This window comes from Nuphar pumila, chromosome 7 (assembly GCF_984573655.1).
Source record: "Nuphar pumila chromosome 7, dmNupPumi1.hap1.1, whole genome shotgun sequence".
NCBI lineage: Eukaryota > Viridiplantae > Streptophyta > Magnoliopsida > Nymphaeales > Nymphaeaceae > Nuphar > Nuphar pumila.
This window is the reverse complement of record NC_143255.1, coordinates 24,339,140-24,356,566: the sequence shown is the minus strand read 5'-3', so window position 1 is coordinate 24,356,566 and position 17,427 is coordinate 24,339,140. Positions and strand designations below refer to the sequence as shown.

The 17,427-nt window shown below is 37.4% G+C and overlaps 1 long non-coding RNA gene across 1 annotated transcript; it reads right to left on the bottom strand.

The window, feature by feature from the left end:
• Window positions 1–1,449: 1,449 nt before the first annotated feature.
• On the bottom strand, window positions 1,450–3,970 carry LOC149831562 (uncharacterized). Its single transcript, XR_016433033.1, has 2 exons — window positions 3,836–3,970; window positions 1,450–1,776 (listed from the first exon to the last, which is right to left on the bottom strand). It is a non-coding gene; the product is annotated as an uncharacterized LOC149831562 (long non-coding RNA).
• Window positions 3,971–17,427: the final 13,457 nt, after the last annotated feature.

Genomic DNA, 17,427 nt, shown 5'->3' with positions numbered 1-17,427 from the left:
GGTAAAGGCACTTGAAAATGACATAGATATTTACTTATAATCGTTAATCAAATATTTGCAAGAGTTATGGGATGAAGGCATTAGAATGAACGATTCATTAACTAAATAGATATTTCAAATGTGAGCGGTGATAATGTGAACTATCAATGATTTTTTAATATATGCCAACTTATCAGGATGATTTACAAAGAGAAAGTTTGTGTGTACAGTTTGCAATATTGATATAAGGTTAGACAACTTGAAGTTCGGCAAGACGTGTTACATGGCACACTATTAATTCTTACAACACGATCGCCTATGGCATTGTCAAAAGAAGGAGTTTGACGATAAAGTTGAGTTTAGAAGGCCACTAAATGAATTATCTAGAGTTGAACTAGATGTATAGTTAAATAATGTTACTGTTGATTTCAGAAAACTAGGAGTTGGTGGAAAAATAAAAAAATGTGACAACCAATATTATCTAAATTGAACAACAAAATTATTTTTTCAACATTCATGTTGTCATCACTGAAGCTAAAGCACAACTTAGATGTAATGGATGTTGAGAACAACGTATGTGACAATATCTTATATATAGTGCTCGATGTGAAATGAAAAACAAAGGACAACGAAAATGCATGGAAAGATATAAGACTCCGAAAGTTTGTATTTATATACACTATTTGTAGTCTTTGATTATATTATGTTACACATTACAGTCTTTAGTTATTCTGTTATTTCCTAATATGTATGACTTCTCTTACCTCAATGCCTTTTTTGTTACATATTACTAATAGAGATCCCTGATTGCGTATTTTCTTTTACATTCTTAATGTAAAAATTGTTTTTGAAAACTAATTTTTAGTTTTTTCTTTTTAGGCTTATGGCTTATAACGCCAAGATTCCTATCCCGCTGTAATAACCTATACCAATGTGTTAATTCTTCTAATTGTAGCCTATATTGGTGAGTTGATTTTCCTCGTTATAGCCTATAACAACGAAAATAGTCTGTTATAACCTATAGGTAGCCTATAATGGTGAGACAGGGATCTCACCGTTATATTCTATTTCACCATTAAAACAATCTTGTCGTTAAAGATTACCTCTCCGCTATTGGTGTACTTAGTTTCGGCAAGATTCTTTGTTGGTGTTGGTTCACCCTTTAACGACAAGATGTAAATGTCTTCGCAAAGGCTTTTTTTTGGTGACTTGTTAGCGAGTATTCTCGCCATTATAGGCCTATAGCGATGAGAAATAGGGCAATAGCGGCAAGATATACCACTTCTATTTATCTGCATTCTTGTAGTATTCTCTCAGAGAGAGAGAGAGAGAACCATGAAAAGTTCGATTCAGAAATAAGTCTCTAAAGTGCTGGACCAGTCGTACAACATTTGATTTGTGTAACAAATAATTATAAATAGTTAAACAAGTTTCTATCATGAATCCAGTGCATGATTTTGGAGAAACAAATTTCCAAAATAATTTTAATTTATTGCAATTTATTGGCACTTACAAGGTTGTTGTGGCACAACCATAACATTGTATGGCAAGCCAATTTATTCGGTAACCATAGGCATGTTGTTGCATAGAAACGTCCCATTTACCCTATAGTGGGGACCTTAATGACTGTCCCATTCCTCTTGCTAACCCAAACCCAAACCCAATCACAGCGAAAATCTAAAAGTACACTTGTGCCTTCTTCAACAATATGGGCCTTCACATTAGGGTTCTCCCTCTCAATGATGGTTGCTGCAATTTGCCCATACTGACCTACCAATTCTGGCCAAGAACTCTTACCTGCACCAAAGTTGTTTCATCCCTCGCATTAGCATCTCATGGTCTACCAGAAAAGCAGCAAACAATGAAATAAAACAATTGCTAGTTGCTGTTAAGCCATACAATGCAGTGCAATTGGGCCAGTCCAAATCTGCCCTACCAAGAACCAGACTTGCCGAAACGGCCCAATCAAGATCAAAGCTGGGTGGGCAGCTCTAGGATAGATGTTAGATATACAGGCTCCTATTACGTCTTCTAGTATTTGATTTCTCTTCAATTCCATTCATGTTGTAATTCTTCAGAACCTGATATTAATGATATTATTCTGCTTTAAAAAAAAAACGACCCAGACTTGCTGAAAGCTATATATATGCCACAATGATATAGGTAAGGACGTGTAGGTGACTCGCCTACGTGACACAGGTTCAAAAAAATTAAAAGTAAGATGCTGTGACACGTGTATATATATATATATGAAATATTTTGTATTGGTTCTTCAAAAATGCTTTTTATTTAATACTTATGAAAACATGTTGATATTAGTAATATAATTATTTTTTTAAAAGAAAAATACTTCATAGATTTAATTTTAGATTGAGAAAATTACTACTCGAATTGACCAAAAGTCACTAGACAAGTATTAAGAGGACTGAAGATCCTATAAAAAAGATACGTTCAAGTCACCAGTCTACATTGAAGGACTAGTTCATGAAGAGCAGCTTTTGCTAAGAAAGTGTGTTGGTGGCAACCCTCCATATGCACTCGGTAATTGCGTTGCAGCACATCTTATCTTAAGTTAGTTGGGGTATTTCATTGAGGGGCTGTGACATGCCAAACCAGTTTAAAGCATTCTCTTATGAATTTACATTCTCAAAACAAATGAATTGATGATTTCTCTTTCTTTTTACAAAGAATGCAGATGAATTCCTTAGATTTGAGCACTTGGTGGGTGAGTGACCGTTTATGAAGAATTAGCTAAGCATTGATGGACCCTCTAGCCTGAGTCAATATAGAATTCAAACAAGGTATAGCTCCATTGAATCCTAGGCCTTAATGTAGACAATCCCCTCAATAGACATATTAACTCTTCAAAAAAGATAGGAGAAGGATTCTCCTATAATTGGATTTCCCAACCATGTGTTTGGTTCCAAAATGTGGAAATTAGGTCTTCTTTACTTAGAGAGGCCCAATAAAGAACAGGATAAAGATCTTTCAAATACCCATTTTGATTCCAAGCATCGTTCCAAAATCTGGTTTTGGAACTATCCCCAATAACACGAAAATTGCTTCAACCCTTTCTAAAAACGGGATCCTCCAATTTCCATGGCCAGCCAAGCAGGCCATATTTATAAATTATTTTACTCTACCCACATAAGGGCTATTTTTCTAATATTTACTGAGTTGTCTCTCTCTCTCTCTCTCTCTCTCTCTCTCTCTCTGTCTCTAAACAGGTGATACTACAAAAGACTTTTTTTTTTTCAAAAAGTTTTTAACTGTAATGCAATTGAGACATGAGTCTGACACGTTTTTGGCGTGTGTCATCAGTGTGTCACATGATAAAATATGTGGGGCTTCATCATTGAGCGTGTCATCTGTGACACGGGCCCATTTAGGCATGTCACTATGACATAGGCTGAAAGGCTGACCCATTTAGGCATGTCATTATTTTCTCAGGTATTTTCTCACGATATTTTCATAAATCTCACGAGATTTGTCACTATGGGACCAACATCTCCAAGTAGCTGCCACGTGGCCCGAGTTTGGGCCCATTCTCACCGGGGTGGCAGCCACATGGCTTGGGACAGGGCCCCACTCTCCTCTAAGGTGAGAAGCCTGATACAGTGGCCAAGTACTTAGCAAAGTATTTGGCCCGAGTGGTAGGGTGGTTTACATCAGCTGAAAAAGGATAGCCATATATGGATGCCCTCATACGCATCATTACCGAATTCTTGAACCAAAAACAAAATGAAGATAATTTCACCTCCATGATATGAGTACCGTACAATTTGCAGAACGAACCTTTGCATTCCGATGCAACACACTTATGTGACACGAATAATATATGGTGTTGAAGCCGTACCTTTGCAAATGTCTGCCATTTCTCTCTTTGAAGACGTTCACTTACAGTTATATCAAGCCATTGCTAGTGGGTATTTATAGATTTGGCTTGATAGTTATCCTTACCTTTCCTAAGGTGGTAGTTGCCTTGTTGGAGTGGTTTCCTTCAAAAAATATATAAATATATATATATATATTCCTTCAAAAAAGTATGCCTTGTTTGAATGTTGACTACAGTTTCCGTAGGGTTCCAACCTTCATGAAGGATTTTGTCTGTCTCTCTCTCTCTCCTTATGCTTTCATATTACGAAGGATGGATAAGCTTGTATATGTATAAGTCGGTTTGATCCCATGGCTGAAGTTTCTAACCAGCTGGCCATCTTAATTGAACGTTGACGATATTGCTCCAACCAATTCATACCTCTCTCTGTCTCTAATGGAAAAGGGTGCTGTGCATGTGTTGGACATTTACAGATTTGGTTTGATAAAGAGCACTGGGTTTTCCTCCCTCTGCTGGCGCTCCTTTTTTAATTGATCATATTGGCTTACGGTTTACGCCTCTTCACGAGAGCGAATCCGGTAAGATGTCAAATACTTTTATTTGAAAAATCATGGTTTTTGTGAAGAAAAACATGATCAAAAGGTGATTCCTACCAAATTGACCTTTTTTTTTTTTTTTTGAAAGAAAGGTAATTTCATTAAAGTATTAGGAAGAATTGAAGTAATATAACGTTTCATCAAGTGATGAGATATCACTTGCTGAAATAAATTTATCAAAGCATTACATACCTGCAATGAAGGCATGCAGTATCAAACCATCCAGCCAGTTAGAATACTTGGGTTTGAAAGATGACCCTGTTGGTTCTTGGAGGAGAGCGCCCCTACAAACATCCGGTTATCTTGAATATCTGCAGAGGATCAGAGTGCCATATCCTGCCGAAGAAAGCGCCAGCAGAAAACAGTCTACAATAGACACCCGACCAGACACCATTACTTTATGCATTGAGGTAGAGAGCTCCCAAGAGGACAAGGCGTAACAGGTTACATGAGGCCCCTGATACAACTGCCCCCTTGCGAGTAGAACCGCCACCGATCTGAACGCATTCCAACCAAGCACAAAATTACAAAAATTTTAATGAGAACTTTTGTAAACAATACAAAAATTTCTATTCCCTGTGTTGTTGTCCTGTGTGATTGATTGCCTTAAACTACTATGTTTTAGCTTAACTTTGATACAGTGACAAATAAGGGCTAACTGATATATAAATTAAGAAAGTTGATCAGATAGCAACTAAATTAAGTTATTAATTTATTTAATTGAATTAATTAAATGGGTGACTAATTACCCTGATAAATCATAACTAACTATGATAGTTAATAAAACCATAGTCAGTAGAAAATTTTAGCTAAGTATGAAATAAATAAAAAATTAATTATTCTCTTGGGTGGCAAATTAAATTGATGTCTAACAGTCAATATTGGTGATGTTCGCTAATTAGGATATATGAGTATATAATTGTTAGACATTAGCATTTACTCAGTAATTGTGATTAATTAATAATGGGTCAGTAATTAAAAAACAAATAATGTAAATTATACTTAAGGTATTAAGTGAATTTTTTAATTTTGATATATATATATATATATATAATTATTTTTTAAATGGGAACTAAGACGTAGATGATTAACAGATACAAAAAAATTTGAATACTCATGTGGGTTTAGGCCTACATCGGTTTGGTTTGGTTTGGACCCAACCGGTTGAAAAATCCAAAAGGGGAACAAGGGAGAATTTAAATTTTTTTTAAGGAGGGTATGGGCTCACTTCACCCCATCTCCTCGTAGGTTTTAAAGGCCCAAGAAAAGAGGTCGTGTGACCCATATGGGCTCTCTTTTGAGGAAAGCTCAAAATAGAGCTTTTCAAAAAGAGGAGTTAATTTCACCTCTACATTTTTCTTTTTTGCTATTAGTGAAAGCATGGGAGACATGCTTGTAGAGGAAGAGAGGTGGCTGGAGGTTTACCAAGCTCAATCCTCTATCAACCCTACATCTTTACCTATTTTTCCCCCATTTCATTTCCTATAAATCATGTTTTGATAAAAAGGGGGGAAACACAAATTCATATGTTTTGTGAAGTGTCTCATCCCTCTTCTTCTCTCCCCTCTAAACTCTTCACAAACTTTGTTGAAGCCACACCTCCATCAAGTCTACTGTAGGGAGGAGAGCTCTTTGAACTCCTCTCTACACCGTGTTGGTAGAGGAAAAAAGATCTCTTAGCATTTCTTTTTTTTCTTTTTTTTGGCAATGTAAGGTCTAAAATACCACTTTCATCTAGTTTTTCATCTAGAGATATGGGTGGCATGATGTGTTTTGTGTTGAGACTCTTGCGTTTTTATTTACTTAACGAAGAGCATGTCGATATTCTTGTCTCAGCCATTTGTTCTCTTTTGTAAACATGCTTTTGTATTTTATTTCGTTTTAAGACATTAATCTAAGTGTGTTGATATATATTTTTTAGTTTGTTTGTCAACAACCATGTATTATTACAAACATGCTGGATATTTTTTTTTACTCCAAGCACATACGTTTTTGGCAACCATGTTGTGTTTCTTTGTTTTCCCTAACCAAAGCATCACGATTTTCATATTTAAATATCATTTTGCAACCATGTGTCCTATTTTATTTCGTTCTAATATAGTTACTAACATGCTGTATTAAGTTTTTGGCAATTTAGTGATGTTGAATATAGTTTTGTGTCTCATGTTATTATTATTTTTAGTCTACTAGTTGTTGTGTGTTCGGACCATGGTTAGAACCCGCGTGAGTTTAGACCATGGCCTGAACAAAAGTTTGGTAATGCATCTGCAGACTGCATTGGCGCAAGTCTGCTTACTAGTTTATAAAAAGTAGTTTGGCAATGCATCTGCATATGCATATGGTAGTCAGCGCCATCATATGCAGACTGCATTTTATAACCAGGCTACATAGGCGCAAGTCTGCATACTAGTTTATAACAAAATAAAAAACAGTTTGACAATGCATCAGCGCATATGGCAGTCAGCGCCATAAAACGCAGACTGCATAGGCACAAGTCTGCATGCTAGCTAGCTAGTTTATAAAAAAAAGAACAGTTTGGCAATGCATTTGCATATGGCAGCCAGCGCCATAGGCGCACACCACAAGAAAATCGTGGATTAGCGACGGACACTATCCATCGCTTATCCGTCGCTAAGTCATCGCTAAACTGTTTAGCGATGGATAGCGTCCATCGCGATTTTTTGCTCGCTAATTAGCGAAAAACCTTATATGTCGTTACTTTCATCGCTAATTTGCGATAGATTAGCGACGGACATTATCCGTAGCTAATCCGTCGCTAAATTTTAAAAACAAAATAAAAAAAATCCGTCGCTAAGTAGCGTGTTCTCCGGCGTCGCCGTCCTCTATGAACCGGCGTTTGCTTAGTTCGTATTTTTTTTTCTTTATTTTTGTGCGTTCGTTTTACCTCTTCTTCGTTGTGGTTCCATTTCTAGGGTTTCATTTCGTGCATTCGGGGAAAGGGGAAAGTGAGAGATGGCGCAGGAAGGAGGGGAGCACCAGAACGGGAGCGGAGCAGAAAACAGCGGCGAATCCGTTGTGAAGTTCTCGACGCTCAGGCTGAAGCACGTGGTTCAGGCGCCGAGGGCGGCCGATGTTGTCGCCTTCTACAAGGCGGCTTTCGGTGCTGAGGAGGTCGAGCGCTCCAACCACCCCAAGAGGAAGGCCGATCACGAGCTCCCTCTCATCCTCTTCTCTCGCCTCCGACTCGGCGTCATGGAGTTCCTCGTCGCCGACAAGACCGATGAGTCTGAAGCCGGGTTACTTTCTCTATCTATCTATCTCTCTCTCTCTCTCTCTCTCTCTCTCTCTCTCTCTCTCTCTCTCTCTCTCTCGTTTCCTTGCTTCAGTATCCGAAGTCGGTTTAAATCGAGCGAGGTCAGTTTAAATTTCGAATGGGCAGAGGGAAATTTTCGCGCTTGGTTTAAATAAAAAATTAGCGACGGATTTAGCGAGAGAATTTTTCCGTCGCTAATTAGCGACGGAAAAATTCTCTCGCTAAATCCGTCACTAAAATGTTATCTTATTTTGAGAATTAGTGACAAAAAAATTGGTGTCGCTAATCCATCGCTAAGTAGCGACGATTTAGCGATGAAAGTTTTTCATCGCTAATCCGTCGCTACTTAGCGACAGATTCATGAAAAAAGTTTTCTCTAGCTAATCTGTCGCAAATTTGCGACAGAAAAAATTCGTCTCAATATTTCGTCGCTAATTAACAATTTTCTTGTAGTGGCATGTCTTCATACTATCCAAAAAAAAAACAGTATTTATGCACAGCAATTTTTGAAATCAAAGGCTACACTTATAAAAAAATAGTAGTTATGTGCAGCGATTTTTGAAATCAAAGGTTGCACTTATAAAAAAAAAATAGTAGTTGTGTTTAGTGATTTCTAGAATCAAAGGTTGCACTTATAAAAAAAATAGTGTTGTGTGCAGCGATTTGTTGAAAAGAAAATTTTTCAGGTCTACAAGTTTGTTTAAATATATATATATATATATATATATATATATATATATATATATATATATATGCAAGGTTTAAAAATGATTAATTTAGTTTTGAAGATATACTTATACATGATTGAAAGTATATATATATATATGTATGTGTGTATAATTAACTATGTGTGTGAGCATGAACTTGATGATGTATATTCTTAATATAAAGCATGTTTTGAATAGATGCTCAATGTATGAGATCAACATATTGATTACTTGGATATGATGGCAGGTATGGTTCACGGAACCTTCCAGCTGCCAATGCGCACGCTCGTGTGGATATTGTTACTGTTGCTTTTGACTTTTGATTCATGTCAGTTATGTTTATGCTTGTGAGCTCATATACGGGGCTTTGGGTTTGTTAAGAACCTTAGGGGTGCGTAAGAAAGCACCATACTTTAACAACAGATGAATAAATCCTTAATATGTTAAATGTTGGTCACCTTCATTAGCGTATATCTCCTATGGGCTAAAGGCGCTCGAGCATTTGGAATGTGTTGGGTACACTACAAGATTTATGTGGATTAGCGACGAATGCTATCCGACGCTAATCCATCACTGAACTATTTAGTGACGGATCGACGATGGCTTAGCGATGGATAGCGTCCGCCGTAATTTCCTGGTCGCTAATTAGCAATAGAACTTATTTGTCGCTACTTTCGTCTCTAATTCATGATGGATTAACAAATTTTATTATCCGTCGCTAAATAAGCACTGATTTGGTTTTACGACAGATACATATCCGTCGCTAAAATTTAATAATGAATACATTTCTGTATCTAATATATGTCGCCAATTTAGCGATGAATTACATTTCATCGCAAAACATCGGCTGATTCAGTTTTTGAGACAGATAAATATTCGTCCCTAATTCGTCACTAAATTGGTGATGGATATTAGCAACAGATATTATCCATCGCAAACTTTAAAAAAAATTAAAATAAATTGTTTGAAATATAAATATCGAGAAAAATTTTCTTGTTATACAATTATATAACAAGTGTATAAAAAACAAAGTACACATAAAAAATACATATACAAAGCAGGTGTAACAAATTTAACAACCCAGTATAATCCTCAACAAGTTCTAATTAGTTACAAGTGAACATATACAAAGAGTTTCATTTGAAATAACAAGTACGTAAAACAAATTCAACACATGAAGCTAATCCTCGCCAAGATTCAGAGCATTATCCTCTTCATTGTCTGGAATTGCCCCTCCATCCATGCCTCCATCAGCTTCTCTACGTTGATCATCTCCAGCATCCTACAAGAGAACCGAAATGTTAGATTGATAAACAAAATATAATGAAATAAATTATATGCAATACACCTAATCTAAGGCAATCAAAGTGACATGGTTGAATGACACATAGACTAGCAATAAAGTGGACATTGACAAAATTCAAAGGTTTTAAAAAAAAAAATCATAGTGATAAAATCATGCTTATATGTGTTCTAAGGTTGTCAAAATTTTTTTATAGTGATTCAATCATGCATATATGTGTTCTAAGGTTGTCAAAAGAAATTATAATGATCCAATCATACATGTATGTGTTCTAAGGTTGTCAAAAAAATTTCATACTGATTCAATTATTTATATATTTGTTCTAAGGCTGAAGAAAAAAAATTCATAGTGATTCAATCATGCAGATATGTGTTCTAAGGTTGTCAAAAAAATGTCATAGTGATTCAAGCATGCATATATGTTTTTTAAGGTTGTCAAATAAATTTCATAGTGATTCAATCATGCATTTATGTGTTCTAAGGTTGTCAAAGTAATTTCATAGTGATGAAATCATGCTTATATGTGTTCTAAGGTTATCAAAAAACTTTCATAGTGATTCAATCATGCATATATATGTTATAAGGCAGTCAAAAAATTTCATAGTGATTCAATCATGCATATATGTGTTCTAAGGTTGTCAAAAAAAATTCATACTGATTCAATCATGCATACATGTGTTCTAATGCTATCAATAAAATTTCATAGTGATTCAATCATGCATATATATATATATATATATATATATATATATATATATATATATATATATATATATATATATATTCAATCATGCATATACTAGCTTGAAATCTAACGACATGAAACTTTATACCAGACGGACATCGAAGCTCATGTTGAATGCAGATGAAGTTTTTCTATCCCAGAAAAAGTTGCACAACTCATTATGAACAAGGTTGGGAATGGTTTCATATAAAAGTCATGCATTATGTTCTGAAGAAGCTGGTGGATACCATCCCAAGAAATAGCAGGGTCAATCGAACGCTGGGAGTTAATGCTGGCGGGAGAACTCTAAGAGCCCTGACTGCAGGGGGCAACGACTGGTGTGGTGTTTATATTACTCCTAAACCTGAACACACGACCTTTTTTAGATTCATCAGTTGCAGTCACCAATGCTGTAGGATCAAAATGCGGATGCTAAGTGGAGTCATCATCATATCACTTTACCATTTGTTGCTCGTATGACTCCTAAAAAGTAATGAATTAATAATTAAAAATTATAATATTTATGATAATGTAATTCATGATAACTTTTATATTATAATGTTTATTAATATAATAAATATGTACTGTTATTGCTCTTGTCTTCTTTGATACAAACTCTCTCATGCATACTCTTTCGTTTATGTGTTTCAATAAACACATCCTTGTAAGGCACAATGCCTCATTTTTTGGTTTCTTGTAATGTTAAATGATAAAAAAATCAATTAGAAAGTACGCAGAAATACTTATAAATTTGACCATATATATATATATATATATATATATATATATATATATATATATATATATATATATATATATATATATATATATATATATATATATATATATATTAATGAGTTACCATTTTCTTCTGGTGGCTCTCAAAAGTCCTAAAATCACTTGTGTGTAGATGGGCATCGGGCATCTTCGCTCAGTTTTGTGCAGCCTTTGTTGAGCAGTTTCAAAATTTATGGCTCGCTCACTAGTCGCACATTGCATCCCAATAATCTGACCTGATAGTAGAAGGGTCATGGCCCTTCCACTGCAGTGGATCATTTATCCCATAAGCTGCTTTTATTATTGCAGTCTTTATATTGTGAAGCATGTTGACAAATCGACTGGCAGCCACCTTCTGCCACACTAGCCTCGCGTCCTGTTGCTTTTTCGCAGTCGCGAAGCGATTCAAAGCCTACAAATAATTTTAGAAAGTTAGTATATATGACTATAACAAAAAATTAAATATGAAACACATTAGCTATGATAAACGATTATATACCATAAATGAAGACCATAATCTGTCCACCTCCTTCGGGTAATCTTTCCATTGAGCGACTGGTCCTGGAAGATGCTGAACTAATGACTTTTAATTTTTTGAATCACTTCTTGTGGCTCGAACCTCGCACTGCATATGAATTGGTACACATTAACAATTGACTATCGATATACACTATTTTTAAGATAAGTATTGGACAAGTGACAATGAAATACTTACGGATGACTATCGATATGCACTATTTGAATGAGTCATCGTGTGTCAGACTGAGAAGACCCATCATCTGGCGTTGTCTTGTACTATGTATGAGTAGCTCGTGTAGGTGGGTCATGTGTATGTAAAAAATCATCTAAAGAACAATGAGTTAAAAATTCACATAATGCATATTTAAACTAATTAAGTATATAATTATTTAAATGATATACCTATCGAAGCATTACGTGAAGACGAAGGCTGAGACTGGCTATCACTGAGCTGGTATCCTCTAAAGACGATTAACAAGTAAAAATTTGTATATCAACATATAAGCAAAAACATAATGAATGCATATATTTAAATATAACACAAAGACATCTACTTAATGTTGTCCCACGACCTCCACTTGGTCCACGACCACTGAGTGCTTAACTAGTGTGACCTTCATGAACTATATTCTAACAAATAAAAATGTTATTAGCATGGACATGACATATGCATGAAATATAAAGATTTAAAGGTCCTACATGAATCAGTTTTATAATAATGCATGAACTGTGCATGGATTGTAACATGATATGCAAGAGATAACACTATAAGAAAAATGTTATTTAGCGACAAAAATTTGTGACAAAAATAATCCATCATAAAGTTGTGATGGATTATCGAGAGAAAACTATCTGTCCCTAAAATTACAATTAGTTGCAGAATTAGCGATAGAAAAAATCCGTCATAAATGTCGTCACAAATTTATGATGAATTAGCGACAGAAAAATCTCGTCTCACACTCCGTTGCAACTTCACGACGGATGAGCGACACCATTTTTCCATCGCTACTCTATCGCAAATTTATGACGGCATTTGCGACGGAATTTTGCAATCGCAAATCCGTCGCAAAATTTCCCGTAAAATCCTAATGCAAGCCCCCTTTCTTTTTCCTTTTTGTTTCATTTATCGCACAACCCCTCCCTTTCTCTTGCCTAGTTGCTCGCCCTCCCTTCTCCCCCTTCCGGCGATCGCCTCCCTCTTCGGCAGCTTTGCCGACACCACCTCATTAGTCATCCGACCTTTCTCACCCCCTCTTGCTCGTCTCCTCTCTCCTTCCCTTGTCTGCCGACACAGGTAACCTCCTCCCCCAAGTACGTCTGCTCCCTTCCTTTCTTCTTTCCCCTCATATCTCTCTCTCTCTCTCTCATTTTGCCCTCTGTCACCCAGCGGGCTGGCGGAAGGGGTTGGGACCCCCCCCCCTCTTCTGCCTGTTTTGGAGATTTCGTCAGAAGGCTTTGGCCCCTGCTTTGTTTTTGAGAATCCAGCAGGGGCCAATGGTCCCTGTCCCAGTTTTCTTTTGAAGTTGGTAGGGACCATTGGCCTCTGCCTCCTCCTTTTCAAGAGTCACAGGGGCCTTTGGCCCCTGTGCCCCCCCAACCCCCCATTTTTTTCTTCTTGGTCCGGTAAGGGCCATTGGCCCCTACCCCTCTTTTATTTTGGTAGGGGTCGATGCCCTTGCCCCGCTTTTTATTTCTGGCACGGAGTGATGCCCCTACCCCTCTCTCGCCTATGCCCTTTCTCACCTTGGTCACTCGATGTAACCCCAGCCTCTGCCTCCTGATTTCAACGGGTGGGGTGCCACCCCTCTCTGCTCGCTCTCTCTCTGTCCTCTCTTTTTGACAGGGGAGGGGGAGGCCCTCCCTGCTCCCCGCTCTCTCTCTCTATTCTGATGGGGTCGGGCTCGACCAGGTAGCCGAGCCCACCTCTCTCTCAATCGAGGTTGGGGCTAGGCCCGACCTGGCAACTAATCAAGTATACAATTATTTAAATGATATACTTATTGAAGCATTATGTGAAGACGAAGGTTGAGACTGGCTATCACTGAGCTGAGATCCTGTAAAGACGATTAACAAGTAACAATTTTTATATCAACATATAAGCAAAAACATAATGAATATCTATATTTAAATATAACACAAAGACATCTACCTAATGATGTCCCACGGCCTCCACTTGGTCTTTGACCTCTGTGACCTCCACAAACCATATTCTAACAAATAAAAATGTTATTTGGATCAGTTACATAACTCTTGATCTTAGCATGCACATGACATATGCATGAAATGTAAAGATTAAAAGGACCTACATGAATCCGTTTTATAACTATGCATGAACTGTGCATGTACATGCTAAGTATGCATGAAATGTAACATGATATGCAATTCCATGAACATGGATACATAATCAAATCGAAAATGATTTCACCATGAAATGTCCAATTCTGATAACCACTGACAAAACTCTTCCTGTATAGGTGATGTCTAATGCCATGAGGTTCTACAAATCGATTGTTCTTACACATCGTGTAGGAGTACCTGATCTGACTGGTGGGATCTACTGTACTGACACTTGTTATTGCAAATTCAATAAAACTGTCAACACCATCCATATATTCAAGTGACACCTCATTATCAATTATCCTACAATACATCCATTCATGGTTTATAGTGAATTTATCCTATAATGTTACGAATATTATCCTAATCAGTTAAAAGAGAATCATAAGAATGCTATGTGGTTTACAAATCTGTTAGAAATTCTTGTTTGGTGATTGTTGGTGAGCAATTTTTTTGTTTTGGTTAATGCACAAATTTTTTTCTCCTCTCTACCACAAACATGTTTAACATAAAATACAATTTCATGAACTATTATGCATGCATTGATAATTCAATATTTTTGTGTGTAACACCATCACATCATATTTACACACATCATAAAGATATTTAGAAAGATAAATTCACATTCACAAACATGATACATTCAATTTAAGCATATTTTCATGATACAATTTCACATGGAATGCATAATCAAATCCAAAATAACTTCATGCAAGTATGGATAGTCATGTCACACATTGCAATATATTCAATCATTTATATTATAATAATGTCAAACATGTACCTGCAAAAAACACTCCAATATCCCGCTAACTACTACCATGCCTAGTATGAAATCCGAACTACACAAATAAGAGCACTTCTATTCTCATACATTCAAATCATGCTCAACATGATCTCCAAACTCCAGCAAAACAGTTCTAGATATCCATAACTAAGTGAGTGTGTGAGCAGAAAAGTGTTGTATCCAAGAAAGTAAATAACATGTGATGTGCTTGCATCACTTACTCACCACGGGTATTTACCCGATTTGCATGCTTCTGCATTTGCATTTTTTTTCTTTTTTTTTTGCATGGCATTTTAAGCTGCATGTGTTGCTTAGCATTAAGCATCACGCATTTTGCTTTGCTACATATCTTCAATGACAAACACTGTTGGCCAAAGACAAAGATACAAGTAGTCGGCTTCGCCACTCCCTACCTGAAGAAAGGGAAACACGACAGGGGGTAGAGCCCCCTCCCCTTGTCGGCAGAAGAACCACTCAGGTAGGAGCTTCGCCCTCCATGCCCAATGAGAAAAGACAACAGCAGGGATGTAGATTCCCTGTCGTCTGGAGACACAAAGTAGTCAGGGGGCGGAGGGGCTCTGCACCCTGCCGATTGAAAGAACCAAGGACAGGGGGCTCCGTCCCCTGCCAACCGAATGAAAACAAAGAAGGAACGAAGGAGGGGCTGAACCCCTCCCTCGTAACTCAAGCAACAAGGAGGGGGTCTCGGCCCCTCCCTTATGAAGAAGGACAAATGGGAGGGGGCTCAACCCCTCCCTCAAAACCAAAGAAAATGCAGACATGAAGAAGAGGGAGGGGTCTCGATCCCTCCCTTACGAAGAAGGAGAAACGAGAAGGGGATGATCCTCTCCCTCAAAACCAAGAAAAAGAAGACAGGGAAGGAACTCAACCCCACACTGGAGAAAAAGAAGGAAAGAGTGGGGCAACGACCTTGCCTCTACTTGTCGGAAACACCCAGGTAGTAGGGGTAAAAGCCCCTGCTAGCTGGAAGGAACGAGGCAGGGGCCCAAGTCCCTGTTGAAAAAAATTTCACAGGCGGCAGGGGGTGTCTCCCCTGTCGACCTATCAAAAAAACTGGCAGGGGCTTTAGCCAGTGCCGGCAGGCCATGGTTTGCCGGCAAGGAAGAATGACAGGCCCCTGTCGGTCGACATAAAAGAAAGAGAAGGAGAAAAAGAAGTAGAAGAAGAAAAAGACACAGGAGAAAGAGAGAGGGGGTGAGAGGTTACCTAGAGAGGTGAATGAGGGTTCAACTATGAGAGTCGAGCAAGGGAGAGGGAGAGGGGTCCGATCGAAGGAGAGAACTCGGTGGTCGGCAGTCGGTCAAACCTACTTGAACCTGCCTGACCTAGTTTGAGTCTACTTATGTCAAACCTACTTGACCTATGAGGTTAACTTTTCTCTCTCTTCTTTTAGTTCATGGTCTTAGCCTAGGTCAAGCCCACTTGACCTAGACTAAGCCTACTTGATATGAGCTTGGACCTCCCTGACCTGGACTGAGCCCAATTGATTCAAGACTACTTGACCTTGATAGCTTGACTTCTTCTATGTCTTTTTTGACTTTCTCAAACCATTTGACCTATACTAGCCCACTTAAGGTAGGCTTGAACCCAGTTGGAACTAAAGTAGGTCCGATCTGTTTTTGGCCTATACCTCTTTGTTTCTCCACGTCGACAAGTTCTACACAAAATGCTCTTAGTTGTCACTGTACCAGATATAAGGATGTATCAACCATGACCTAGGAGTGCCTCTATGCTTGCATTGAGTCACCTCTACTAGATTTTTGGTAGGTTTGCAAGTCGGTCTCTCTATTTCAAGTTATTTTATTGGAATAACTATTGTGTACATTGAGATTTTTCTTACCGTATATCTTTCTAAAATAATATTGGGTCCTTGTCCTTGGTTTACGCCCTCTAGAGTACTGCAAGCTTGCTTCGGTATTCATGCGCATGCCCTTAAGACTATTTCTCAATATTTATGGTGAATTATGTATCATAGGGTTCTAGTCCTCGGTTTACGCTTTTTAGGCCACCACAAGCTTGCTTCGGTGTACACACGCATATCCTTATGACTACTTTCCTATTTATTATACATATGTAAAAATTATATATATATATATATATATATATATATATATATATATATATATATATATACGTTGCTTTACGTACTTAGCCTAATGCGGAATTTCATTGATTGATTCTTGCTTATATACTTAGCTCGATGCATGATATCATTCACCAGGCCTTGCTTATGCACTTTACTTAGCCTGATGTATAATTTTATTCATCGAGCTCTGCTTTATGCACTTTACTTTGTCATTGCGCTAATATGTGTGCACTCTCCTACTTTATGCTATTTACCTTGCCATCACACTGTCATGTGCACAGGCTCCTACTTTTAATAAATATAACTTTACTATAATAAACATATAAATGGTGACTGATCTCTATCACCCAAAAGTGATTCAAAAGCCTTACCATATTTAAAATATTATTTGGTGAAGAAACCCCTATATTAAAAAGGTTTTAGATTTGCCCAAAACTGCATTTATGTAAACATCTAAGTCATCAGGGCAAGGCCTAGGTTTCT